At 41.6% G+C, this 13885-nt stretch overlaps 1 protein-coding gene across 10 annotated transcripts in view; it reads right to left on the bottom strand.

Moving 5' to 3' along the window:
• NCOA2 (nuclear receptor coactivator 2) overlaps positions 1-13885 on the bottom strand; it is a 270200-nt gene that overhangs the window by 81243 nt on the left and 175072 nt on the right. The gene's annotated exons all lie outside the window — the stretch shown is intronic.

Below are 13885 nucleotides of genomic sequence, written 5' to 3'. Positions count from 1 at the left end.
AGACCATAGTGTCAACCCTGAAGGAGTCTGGCAACTGGGTAAGGCAGGGACAGAGAAAAGAAAAGAGCAGGCTTCCAGAAGGGATGAAAAGGTGGCTGAAAATAGTATGTATGGATATATTTATATAACATGTCTTTAATACTGCTAAAGAAAAAATACAGTAGCCTTCGATATAAAGAATCTGATTCTTAATATCAACCTTTATCTATCTAAACACTACCCACATGGTAGACTTCAATATATTCTTGGAGATCAAAAAAAGTTTTCTTTCCTACCTTCTCTGTTATCCCAGTTTCCCTAATATCTATACCTATCTATATGTATATATCGACATCCATCTATCTGTCATAGCACTTACTGACTTGCTATAATCATTTCTTCTTTTTCTTAGACCCAAATGCCAGCTTTATCACTTATTAAATGTAGGCACAGGCCAGGCTGGAGAGCCACAGGTCTCCCTCTAGGGTGAGTTCTCAAATCAGGAAGAAGGGAATAAACCTTTGCTGAGGACAAGGTACTCTAAATAGGCCTTAATGATATTTATTAATGAGTCCCTGGATTTAGGGACAGTGTTTTGCTTCTCTTTATATCTCTGGTAACTCGCACAGTATGTGGCACATAGAGGGCATCCAGATATAATCGTGAGTTAATAAGAAATTATCATGTTTAAGTATAGTCGTGGCATGGTCCCTGGTCATTTCCAGACTACACCATTGGAATTTATTCCATGTGGTGCTATTTCAAACAGACACAGTAGTTAATGATGGTCCTTAACTGCCTTCTATCTTTCTTCCCTCCACTATTCTATTCATACCTTCTTGAAGCATCTGCAGAAAATCTGTATTTCTTGTTGCTTTCACATTTTCTCTAAACCCTAGTTTTTGGCAATTATTTTATATAAACACTTATTAAGCATCTCATATGTGCAAGGCTTAGGGGAAGGATATAAAAATGAACAAGCTGGGAATTCCCTGGTGGTCCAGTGGTTAGGACTTGGTGCTTTCACTGCTGAAGGCCTGGGCTCAGTCCCTGTTCAGGGAACTAAGATCTCTCAAGCTCTACTGCGAGGCAAAAAAAAGAAAACAAAAGAGAAGAGAAGAGAAGAGAAGAGAAGAAAAGAAAAGAAAAGAAAAGAAAAGAAAAGAAAAGAAAAGAAAAGAAAAGAAAAGAAAAGAAAGAAGGAAGGAAAGAAAGAAAGAGAAAGAAAGAAAGAAAAAGAAAAAGAAAGAAAGAAAAAGAAAGAAAAGAACAAGCTGTGGTTCTTCCATCAAAGTGTTTACATGGTCATAGGGAGTTGTTTTTTTTTTTTTAAGTTTAAACTATTGTATTACATGCCAAAATGAAATATGTATTTTACCTAACAATGAAAACACCAGCTGTGCAGCTTTGGGTTAGAGAGTAATTAAGGCTTCAGGTCTGCCTAGAAGAATGGCTAGACAGGTAATAGCAGGTGACAACCCAGAATGGTGAGACCAGATGGTGGAGGGTCTCGAACACCATGTGAAGACATTTTACTTTATTTTGTAGGCAGAAGAGGCTCACCGAACATCTTCGGAACAAGAGTTACATATCTAACACATTTTTAGGAAATCAATGTTGGTAGCAATGGGGATGAATTATAGACGGTAGAGAAGCAGAGATGAGTTAAGGTAACAAAAGATGACTTAAAATAGGGTGCTGAGAATAAAAATGGGAAAAGTTAAGGGGTGGAGATATCACAGGACACGGTGAGGACCGGACAGAGCTGACCGGCTGGCTGCATGTGGTCAAGAGGGAGAGGAGGGCGACGTGACCAGGACCCAGGTTTCTGGCCTAGATGAGCACAAAACAGGTGATGCTGGCACGGCCTGAGGCTGAGCACAGGGAACCGGACACGCCATTCTGTTAAGGAGGCAGAGGAGAGAAGGAGTTGTTTGTGATATGGGGCGCCCAGGGGCGATGCCTGACAGGTGGCTGGAAATCTGGATGCGGGATGAAATGGCAAGGTCTGGGGAGCGGGGACTGGGGAAGGCCCTCACTGGGCATCTGTGCAATGAGAGGCATGGAAAGGCCTGAGATCTAAAGCTGACAGGATGTAGCACAGATGTGAAAGCTGAAGGTTGGAAACAGGTAAAACTGATGAAGGAAGGGATTTAGTTGGGGACAGAAAGAAGGTCAAGAGATAGATGAGGAAGGGAAGCCAGTGAATGAGCATGGAGAGAGTACAGACCAAAAGCAGAAGTGTTTTGAGGACAGCTGGTCAACAGGGACACAGCTACTGAAGTGTACACTTAAAAGTGGTAAAAATTTTATGTTATGTATATTTTACCACAATAAAAAAATGGTTAAATTAAAATCAATTCTCAGGTTAAAGTTAATTGGTATCCAGAGTCTTTAATCAATAAGTTATTATAAGCACACCGGCAATTCTTATATTCTGTGAATTATCGTTCACTGTCACATTCTTAGTAAACAAAACAGGATTCAAGATCTGATGTGCTGATAAGATTAACTCTGGAATAAAAGCTAACTAACAACTGTAATAAGCCTCAAAACTGCAGAAGGCCAATTTTCACTCAACTCTGCACTTGTGGGAAAGCATAAGCTGTAAGGGTCTCCATTTCTTACCAACAAAGCTAAGAGGAAGAACACGATCATTCTTTTCCTGGAATTTTTACTTTGAAAACGTTGGGCAGGGGAGACAGAAAAGATGAGAGGATTAAAAATGGGCTCCTACACTTATTAGGAGACAGAAATGACTCAGTAATTTGCAAAAGGTGAACATTTTCTAAGTAGAAATGAACTAAAATATTTCAGAGTGAACAACAGTCATAAGAGGAGGAAAGAACTGGGAATTGCCACGATCTGCCCACCCCACAACTACAGACAAATAGATAACAAGTCGGATCTATGAAGGCCACACTTCTTCTTCCTCGCCTGTAACCTATATAAAGAGGTTTAATGTAAAAGCCTTCAGGGAAAGAAACATTCTTTAGGGCAATGTGAGAACTGGCTGAAGCGAGGGAAAATGTCTAAAAGGGAAATCTCAACGCCACTGTGTTTTTTCTCATTTTCTTACTGATTTCAGATTTGCCTCAAGAGATCTTCCTTGGGCTTCCCTGGCGGCGCAGTGGTTGAGAATCTGCCTGCCAATGCAGGGGACACGGGTTCGAGCCCTGGTCTGGGAAGATCCCACATGCCGCGGAGCAACTAGGCCTGTGAGCCACAATTACTGAGCCTGTGCGTCTGGAGCCTGTGCTCCGCAACAAGAGAGGCTGCGATAGTGAGAGGCCCGTGCACCACGATGAAGAGTGGCCCCCGCTTGCCGCAACTAGGGAAAGCCCTCGCACAGAAACAAAGACCCAAAACAGCCATAAATAAATAAATAAATAAATTTAAAAAAAAGAAAAGAGATCTTCCTTCTTGTACCTCGGAACCTCCTCCCCATATGCTCGGCTTTTATGGTCTTGTTTGGTGCCCTAAACTATTCAGCAATACATGATATTAAGATACTTGACTATAAAGGCATTCAGTGATGTCATATGGAATTAGATATTTATTCTTTTCAAAGTGTCTCCTTGGAAAAGATACTCAACATCGTTAATCATCAGGGAAATGTAAATCAAAACCACAATGAGATGTCACCTCACACTCATTAGGGTGGCCACTAGCAAAAAACCAGAAAATAACAAGTGTTGGTAAGGATGTGGAGAAATTAGAACACTTCTGCACCGTTGGGAGGATTATAAAATGGTGCAGATACTATGGAAAACAGTATCGAGGTTCCTCAAAAAATTAAAAATAGAACTACTATATGACACAGCAACCACCCTGCTGGGTATATATTCAAAGATATCGAAAACAAGATCTCGAAGAGATATTCGTGTATCCACATTCACTACAGCACTATTCACAATGGCCAAGATGTGGCAGGAACCTTAATGTCCATTGACGGATGAATGGGTAAAGAAAATGTGGTATATACATAAAATGGAATATTATTCAGCCTTTGGAAGGAAGAAAATCCTATCATACGGTATAGCATGGATGAACCTTGAGGATACTATGCTAAGTTAAATAAGCCAACCACAAAGACATAAATACTACATGATTCCACTTATTCATGTGGTATCTAAAGTAATCAGAGTTACAGAAACAGAAAGCAGAAGGTGGTTGCCAGCAGTTGTGGGGAGGGGAAATGGCAGCTGGTCAATGGGAATAGAGTTTCCATCACACAAGATGAAAGATTTCTAAGTCTGTTGTACAACAGTGTGCACACAATTAACAATGCAACAATGTACACTTCAAAATTGTTAAGAGGGTAAGATTATGTTATATAATTTTTGCCACAATTAAAAACTCATCAAACCAGAAAAAAAAAGTCTCCTTGGAAGGACCTATTAAAGTAGTTGCCTGGGCTTCCCTGGTGGCGCAGTGGTTGAGAATCTGCCTGCCAATGCAGGGGATACGGGTTCGAGCCCTGGTCCGGGAAGATCCCACATGCCGCGGAGCAACTAAGCCCGTGCACCACAACTACTGAGCCCCCGAGCCACAACTACTGAAGCCCGCACGCCTAGAGCCCGTGCTCCGTAACAAGAGAAGCCACCGCAATAAGAAGCCCACGCACCACAATGAAGAGTAGCCCCCGCTCGCTGCAACTAGAGAAAGCCTGTGCACAGCAACGAAGACCCAACGCAGCCAAAAATAAATAAATAAAATAAATAAATTTGTTTAAAAAAATGTATAAAAAAATACTATTTGTTACAAGAGAAGTTGTAATTTATCAACCCTGTATAAGAAAGAGAATGTACTCACCCAATTGTTAGAATAAAAACTTCAAGTTCTTTAATTTAGGGCACTCTTCCCCCCCAATATAAAGCCATTATACAAGGCTAGATAAAGGCTGGCATCAGAAAAATGTGACAGATATTTATTTTATATAAGACAAAGGTGCTCAGAACTGCGGCAGGTGTGAGTGATGCGTTAGATACAATCTCTGCCATCAAGGAGTCTGTCATTCAACTGGGGAAGAAAAAGAAAAGCCCACAAAAAACCTCATTAGAATAAGATTAGATAGTACAAGAAATGATGAGAGTCAATGAGAGTCAAAGGACATGAGTCTATATTGGCTGGGAATTAAGAAGTTCTTTGTTTAAAAAAGCAGCATTTGAGATGGGCCTTGCAGAAGGAACAGTGGGACTCTAATGGGAATAGACAGAAACAGGGAAAGGGAGGCATTCCAGAAAGGGAGGAAAGAGTACCAATGACACAAAAGAAAAAACACACAAGTCTGTGTTAGCAACAATTCGCAACAGGGTAGCAGTCTTAGGGTAGACACACTGATGAAATGGGATACAGGAACACAGCACTGGGCCAGCCCGGTCAGACGTGGGGTGTTGGTGAAGGGCCCTGGCCACTGGATGTTCTATCCTCATCCAGCCTAGAAGCCTTCTCACGGTGCTCTATAACCCTACTCCACCCCAGTGGCCTATTAAAGGTGGGCAGTGGGCAACCAGCTGAGGGGGAAGAAGAGAGAAGCATTCCAGGCAGAAGGCACAGAGGCCGGGAAACGTGTGCAGTGGACTTGCCAGCACACCTTGCAGGCGAGGGGATGTAAGTTCAGGGGCTTTGTGGGGTGGAGCAAGGGGGAGTATGGCACGACCTGGGACAGACCACAGAGGGACTTGGATGCTGTGGTGAGGTTCTTCGTTTGGACTCTGTCATAGTCTCCTGGCAGTCAGTGAAGCTGGGGCAGAAGCATCAACCTGGCGTCCTTTCAGGGGGGTTTCCTCGAGTATCTTCAGCCGATTCTCGCGGAGGAAAGGCCTGGTATTGCTTCCTTGGGCACAGTGGAAGATGCAGACACTCCCAAGCCCCAAGCGGTAGCAGAGGCAGGGGGGCGGCGGCGGCGGCGGCGGCGTACTGACGCACCTCCCATGGACCACTCAGGGGAGGGCTGACATGGGGGGCGGGCGGGGCGCGCTCAGCCCAAGGGCCCTTATCTACGTGCCCACAGTTGCCAAATGACTCTGTGCTTTTAAGTCACTAGTGAAAATGCCATAAGAAACTATAAAATTTTATGTTTAAAATGTCTCCACCTTTGTGTTTGAACTTGCACATGCATGCTTCTGAGTATGTTTACCAGCCTTCACTATCTGCCAGGCTCTCTGTTGACCTTTGTGGGTCTTACTGCCTTTTTATCTGTCGTTTTCCCCCTTCACTTCCTCCTGCTCCTTTTAAGTCCCCTCAACAAGTTATAAAAATAAATGAAAGGCTTTTTATTTTTTTAAAACATTTTTTGATGTGGACCAATTTTAAAGTCTTTACTGAATTTGTTACAACATTGCTTCTGTTTTATGTTTTGGTTTTTTGGCCCCAAGGCATGTGGGATCTCAGCTCCCTGACCCGGGATGGAACCTGCACCCCCTGCACTGGAAGGAGAAGTCTTAACCACTGGACCGCCAGGGAGATCCCATGAAAGTCTTCTGAAATAAAGTATTGTTTCTTGTTACAGATGAATGAGACATTTTATAGTTCTCATGTTTTCACTTAGTTTTTTCTTCTTCTTCTTGTTTCTTCAGTTATGTGCCTTCTACTCCCCGCCCCCAGGAATCAGTCGCATTAAAAAAAAAAAAAAAGTTTCCCCATCCTAGTACAGGGTATCTCTAGAGTCTGGAGACCATACTAGGCGACGTCAAGTGAACTCTGCTGGAGATAGGTAGGAGTTCCTCATTTTATGTCACCTTCTCCAAATTTCAAAATTGCTTATGGTCCTGTGCTGACGGTCCCATTTGGCTCTGACCTGCCCTTTTCAGCCTCAAATCCAACCAAATGCTTCAGTCCATCTTACTACACCTTACCGTAGCTGAACAGTGCGACTTCGCACACACCGGGTGCCACGGAGGGCTCCTGTGTCTTTGCTAGGGTTCCTCTGCTCCCTGTTGGAATGTCTCTCTCCTTCCCCCAGCCCCTACTCTCTCATCTATTAAATCTTACACTTACAGCAAGGCCCACGTCAACTTTACTGTCCTCCTTGAAGCCTGTACCAACATCGGTAATTACACTTATTCCCACTGTCCCTGTGTTCCACAGTTGCTCGTGTACAAGCGGATTTCCCTCCTAAATGAGTGAACGCTCCAAGGAAAAGAACCAAGTACTTACTGACTGCTGGATTCCTTCCCCCTTAGTGAATGCATAGTATGTCCTGCATATAGTATTTACTCAGTAAAAATTTTATGGAATGAATGTTTGCTCTTGAATGAAATCAATACAGACAGCAGGGTGTCAGAATTTCTTTTCCTAACAGTACAAGGTGAGCAAGAAAACAAGCGATGCCTAACTTCTATTAGAGTGTGGAAGCCAGTTTAAGTCTTGAAATGAGAGCTCATGTCATAAATTGTTAAAATCCTAAAGCACTAGAGCACATTAAATTATTTAAATCCTCTTCATCTGAAAGCTGTTAAATACAAAAAAACTTCCATATACTTAGGGAAAAAAAACAAAAACCAAAAAACCCCAAACCAAGGGGCTCCTAGGAGGAACGAAAGCAAGAATTCCACCCTGCTCACTCATTTTAAGGATTTCATTAATAGTATGAGCCATTAATCCACATGAAAATACGAAAGTGAACTATATGCATACCAGTGGGAAAGTATTTTATTTTCATGAAAAACTGCAATGTCAAGGACATATTGCTGATCACAGGTGATATTCTCAAACAAGGAAATAAAATTTGCTTTATCTCTAGATGCATGGAACCCTGTAACAGTTTCAAATCTTCACGAATAAGCTAGGGCCGGATTCGTTCCTGTGTTGATGTAAGTAAGGATGAAATGAAAACTGCCATGACTCTAGCCCTCTTTAGTTCTCCTTAAAGCAAGGTTCTTGAAAAATGTCACTCAGGTAACAGGGACGAGGAAGAGCCTACAGGGTGCAGCAGGGGCAACAGAGCCAGGGGAGGGGTGCAGACAGGGTCACACCAAGCACATTTTTTTTTTGGCCATGCCACACAGCTTGCGGGATCTTAGTTACCCGACTGGGGACTGAACCTGGGCCCCGGCAGTGAAAGCACCAAGTTCTAACCACTGGACCACAAGGGAACTCCCCAAGCACTATATTTCTGAGTTCTGTCTCTGAATGGATAGTTTTGATAGCTCTGTTTACTTATTTCTGTATTAAAATAAAAAGAATCAACATTGTCAGAATATTAAGGTTTAAAAGCGTAATAGAGAAAACATCCGAAAACGACTTGTTTCCTTATCAATACTGAATCCTTAGCAAGAAAACCTAGTTCATTTGGATGAGGACTCCAAGTCCAGATGTCAGAAACCATGGTGCGAAGAGTAATAACTACTGTTGAGTAAGTCTTTTTACCTGCCAAGCACCAGACTAAACCCTTTATAAACACGTTGAACACAGTCTTGATACGAGCGATGTGTCGTGGACATCATCATCCCCTTTTCACAGATTAGGAAGTAAAGGCCCAGAGGTGTTAGGCAGTTTAGACACTGTCCTACAGTGGTGAAGAGAGAGACGGGGTTCATCTGATTTTACATAAACCTCATGCTCTTAATAAGCTCATTATATTGACTAACGTATTCTGCCAACTGAGTTTGGTGCTCGCGCTGGTCTCTTACACCGTCTACGCTGCTGGCCCACTTTTACATCCGGCTGCCTGACTTGGCCCGTTTAATTATCGTCAGCACCTTTAGAAGAATAGGATAAAAAAGAAGTTGACAGTTGAAATTTAAACTATATGGAGTGTATAAAGGGCCACTGATTTTTTGGGTTTTTTTTGTTTTTTAAACATCTTTATTGGAGTATAATTGCTTTACAATGGTGTGTTAGTTTCTGCTTTATAACACAGTGAATCAGTTATACATATACATATGTTCCCATATCTCTTCCCTCTTGCATCTCCCTCCCTCCCACCCTCCCTATCCCACCCCTCTAGGTGGTCACAGAGCACCGAGCTGATCTCCCTGTGCTATGCGGCTGCTTCCCACTAGCTGTCTGTTTTACATTTGGTAGTGTATATATGTCCAACTTAGAATACATATGTCATCGGTCTCCTCCTAGTCATTCTGCAACTGATCAAGAGTTAGTACTGTCCTAAATACTTGACTGGCAATCCGTGACACTGACTTCGGTATGACTGTAGGTACAAGGGCACGCCTGCCCTTTCCAGGGCAATGGATGACTTTGCCAGCACCCTAAGATTTCATCGCATGGAACAGACACAACGCCTGGAAGCATCACCCCAAAGCCTGATTTACGGATGTCCTACCCCGGAAGGGATCTGATGTCGGAGCCCTTCTGCTTACTCTGCTTGGTGACAGCTATTAGTTCACCCCTAGGCGTCAGCTTTGAATAACTGAATTTCCATCACAAGAACTTCATGTATTTAACATGGGGGGGAAAAAAAACTGGAAGGAAAAAATATAATCTTAATGGGCTCTACATTTTACTTTTATGTGCTAGAATTAGGTTGTTTCCATTGCTATTCCCTTGAAATTTTAAATAATGAGTTCATGAATTTGACGCACCTACATTTACAATACAACCTCCTATGCCCACCAGTGGTATACTGGGAAATGCTTAAAAACCAGCTCCTTGGGGGAAAAAATAGTAAGCACCATAATGCTGATTACAAATTTTACTAGTACAAAGTATGTGGACTATATAATTTACAAATGACAATAAAATATACAATACCCTTTATTGTAAATTCCAGAGAGCCAATTGATTCTAATAGAATGTCTGTTGATTTTTGCCAAACTCTTGTCTTGTAGCTAACTTATAATTATAGCTGATGAAAGAATACAGTTCTGACATGAATGTTGCTTAAAATTTTCATTTAAGTTAATAAGACAAAAGTGAAATAATGAAAATACATGATGAAGATATCGAATGTAGAAATTCAATTGTTTGTTAGTTTGTAAGTGACTTTTTTGCTGAAGTGGACAATATTTTTAATGTGTGCATGTAATGTCTATCTAATGTTAAAATATTAGATGTTAATTAGAGATTCGCAGTAACCGCGACTACCTAGTATTTCTATTATGTAGACACAAGACACAAAGGGCCACTAGAACATAGATAACAGTAAAATGCAGTACAATAATTAGGAAATGATGAGTTTTAGTCTTCCTTACCTTTGTGTTTTTAAATATAACTTAATTGTAAGTCTAAACAATTTTTAATAATGGCTGTGCTTATCAACTGGCTTATAAAATTCTTGAAATCTAACAACTGGCTCTCGTTGCTTGACACCAGTTGACTCCAGCACACCATTGCCCCACACCCTCTCTTAAAATACTTATTTTTTGATGCTATGTGCAATTGTAGGGGAAATTTACATGTATGAACCAATCCGTAATCCCAATGTTCTCATAATGGCACTACAATCAAAATTAAATCATTAGAATAATCACAATGAGAAACCAGAACGATCTTTTAGGTTGCTTGATTCAACAAGGAATTTTCCCCCCAAATCTAGCCTGCACCAATGTGAATTTTTGAAATATACCTTTTCATTCTTATTGCTATTCACGTTCAGAAAAATAATAACGAAAGGGTGAAACCAGTTCTCCATTGATTGATAACTACATCCTATACTCAAATATGCTGCATTGGGCTTCCCTGGTGGTGCAGCGGTTGGGAACCCGCCTGCCATTGCAGGGGACACGGGTTCGGGCCCTGGTCCGGGAGGATCCCACATGCCGCAGAACAACTAAGCCCGTGCGTCACAGCTGCTGAGCCTGCGCTCTGGAGCCCGCGGGCCACTGCAGCGAGAAGTCCGCGCGCCTAGAGCCCGTGCTCCGCAGCGGGAGAGGCCACCGCAGCGAGAAGCCCGCGCACCACAACGAAGAGTAGCCCCTGTTTGCTGCAACTAGAGAAAGCCTGCGCGCAGCAACGAAGACCCAGTGCAGCCAAGAATAAATGATAATAAATAAAATAATGTAAAGAGAAAAAATCTTATGAAAAAATATGCTGCACTAAAGAGGCTTTAAATGAAGTGACAAATGTTTTCCAAACAATACAATTCATTTTAGATTATTATTTTAGAAAAAAGAACAAAAAGTGTTGGGGTAATAGAGGAGATACTACCTTAAAGAGGGCAGTAGAAATGTATTAATCATTAGAACTCCCCTCACGTTTCAGTCACTTTATGCTTCAATTTTATTTTTTAAGAGCACAGGAATCGCCATGTATTTTCCATAGGAATTTTAAAATTTAAGTTTCTAGCTAAGGAGTGTGAAACTGGACTCACCAATCCATAATTAAATCATTTGTAGTTTTCATATTACTTATTATTCTTCTGTGAAATAGAAGCAATATTAGTCTTCCCAGTTAGGAAAAAAGTTTATTTACTACTTATGACTATTCTTTGTAAGTTACAGACGCCAGATGTTCTCAACATTTACCAGCATCATACCACATAGGAAGAAACACCCCCCTTCAATATCAAAAAGCTGGTGTCACGGTTGAAGTGCAGACTCTGTGTGCACTTGGTCTGCTACTACAAGGTGCATGTGATGCTACAAGGCCGTGTGACGCTCTTGGAGAGCTAGCGTCTACCAAACACAGGTCTCAGAAAGCGCTACAGACAAGGGATGTTTAATCATTTAGATAGCTGGTAACCGCCCTCCAAAACCCCATCCTTCAGGCCATTTAAAAATATCCTTCATTCTCTGCCTCTGTCCCCAAGCCTACGGAAACGTGAGGAGCAGCTGATGACCGAGCAGACTCGCGTGAAAGAGCCCATCCTGCCTGGCTGAGCTGCCTGAGCTTTGGACGCTGGCGGGTTCCTTTCACAGGAGCCTGCTTTCCCGACTGTGCAGCCTTTAGTTGCACCTCACGCAATCCAGCTTAACTCTTCAGGACAGTTAGGATTTTATTCAGCCTGATACCTGCGACTGCAATACAAATTAAGTTTGGATGACGCTGTAAAGATGATGGTTGGATTCTATTTACACTGATTGACAGTTGGGTGGGTGGACACATACAGAGGGAGAAGGAAGGGTTCCGATCTGACCTATGTGTTGCTCTTGAATCTTAGCTGGCTGCCAGCTGCTGAGAGAAATCAAGGTGGCCGCACAGAGCTGTAGGTGGATGCGGAGTCCTCTGGCCCCAGAAAAAATGTGACTTTCTTCAAATGACCCTGTAGGGGAGCATATTCATAACCATTTCCCCACCTTTCTTTCCCCTGCTTTCCATCTGAAGGAAGAGCTCACTGTATGAAGATCTGAGCATAGGTGAAAAAAAGGTGCCTTCCTACTGAATGTGGGAAAGACATTTACTGAATACGTACTAAACGCTTACTGTGATGAGTACTTGCTGGGAGCATTTACGTAGCCTCTAATTTCTTCAACAACCGTGCAACCTAGATGTTGTGATTGCTAAATTCTATGTGAGGAAACTGAGTCGCAGAGAGAGAAAATAATTTGTCCAGGTTCAAAAAGTCTGTAAGAGACAGAACCAGGATTCATACCTAGCCTCCACCCGATCTGATTCTAAGGTCCCTATTCTCTCTAAAAAACAATTTATTAAACAAGCAATATTCTTAAAATATTAGATTGGTCAAGAAGTTAAAAGTGTACTTTCATTTGGGTTTTAACTTCTGCTTCCCTTTTCAAAACACGTTACTTTTCAAATTAATGGAAACAATATTGTAAGAGGGAGATGTGACAGGGTTTTTATTGTCGCTGCTTCTTGGGTGGTATGGCGGCCTTGATTACACCCACAGAGAAAGTACGGCAGGGTCCCAGCGTGACACATCTTAACGTGTTTTATGGTTTGAAGGGGGGAATAACCAAGGTTTTGCAAAACTGTAAAACCCTGTGCAAGATCTTGATAGTAAAATACATACACATATAACTGTTTTCAAGTGTGAAAGTTCTACCTAACATGGGATGTTCACAAAATTGAATCATTCAAAATCCGTAGAAAGGGGCAACAAGAAGCTTAATGATTTCTCCACTGCAACGATACCAGCACCTAGAAATGCAGCAACTTCAAAGCACTGTAACCTTGAACCAGTTATTTCTCCTAAAAATTTTAGGAATATGATTTTATCCATTTGCTGATACCAAATTGAGATTAAACTGAATTGTTGATAACTAGTGAATCTCAAAAGGAACAAAAGGAATAGGAAAGAGATGAAGGCGACTGAGGCATGCAACTGAGTAGAAAGTCCATGAAAGCTGAATGTTACGATGATACAATTTTGATGGAGAAACCAGGAAATACTGATTTTCAGAGCGGGCTGGTGTTAAAACTGCGTGATGGATGCTATGTGTATATGTTTCAGTTCTTAGAAGACAGAACTATACTTGCAAAGTTTCGGGCTCACCTAGCTATAGAGACAAAGACATTATTTTTCTAAAATCTGCCTCTTTTAAATGTTATATAAAAGGCAGATAAAAAAACGATATGAACTCTAAGAGGATGCATTCGAAAACAGGTTACAGGAGATTATTATCTCCTGAAGGAAAGCAGTGTATAAAGACTTCAGGAGCATATACTGGCCCTGGGCACCAAGACGCTGTTTGTACTTGCCTAATACAGATTTTTTTTGGCACTACAAAGTCCAATGTGATTTTTAAAACATTATTTTCTTAAATTTTTTTCTGTAGGCAAAAATATCAAAGAAGAGAGGCAGAAAATGATCTCGGGAGAAAAAAAAAAAAAAAAGAAAGAAAGAAAAGAAAACCCCAGGAAGAAAGCTGTCATGTTCTGTGTTTCAACTTCACAAAAGAATTCTATCTAGAGGTTGAGCCTTTCAAATCTATCTCTTGTCACTCAGGATATGAAACTCTAATTTAGTGGCGTGGCCAGTTGAGGCTCACACTTAAATATGCTGACGAGCTGAAACAGGAGGTGGTTCACTTCCTTACTTCTGGTT

Source organism: Balaenoptera borealis (assembly GCF_965194805.1).
Source record: "Balaenoptera borealis genome assembly, chromosome: 17".
Lineage (NCBI taxonomy): Eukaryota > Metazoa > Chordata > Mammalia > Artiodactyla > Balaenopteridae > Balaenoptera > Balaenoptera borealis.
Note: the sequence above shows the minus strand (reverse complement) of the source record. Positions and strands in the feature narration are given on the sequence as shown.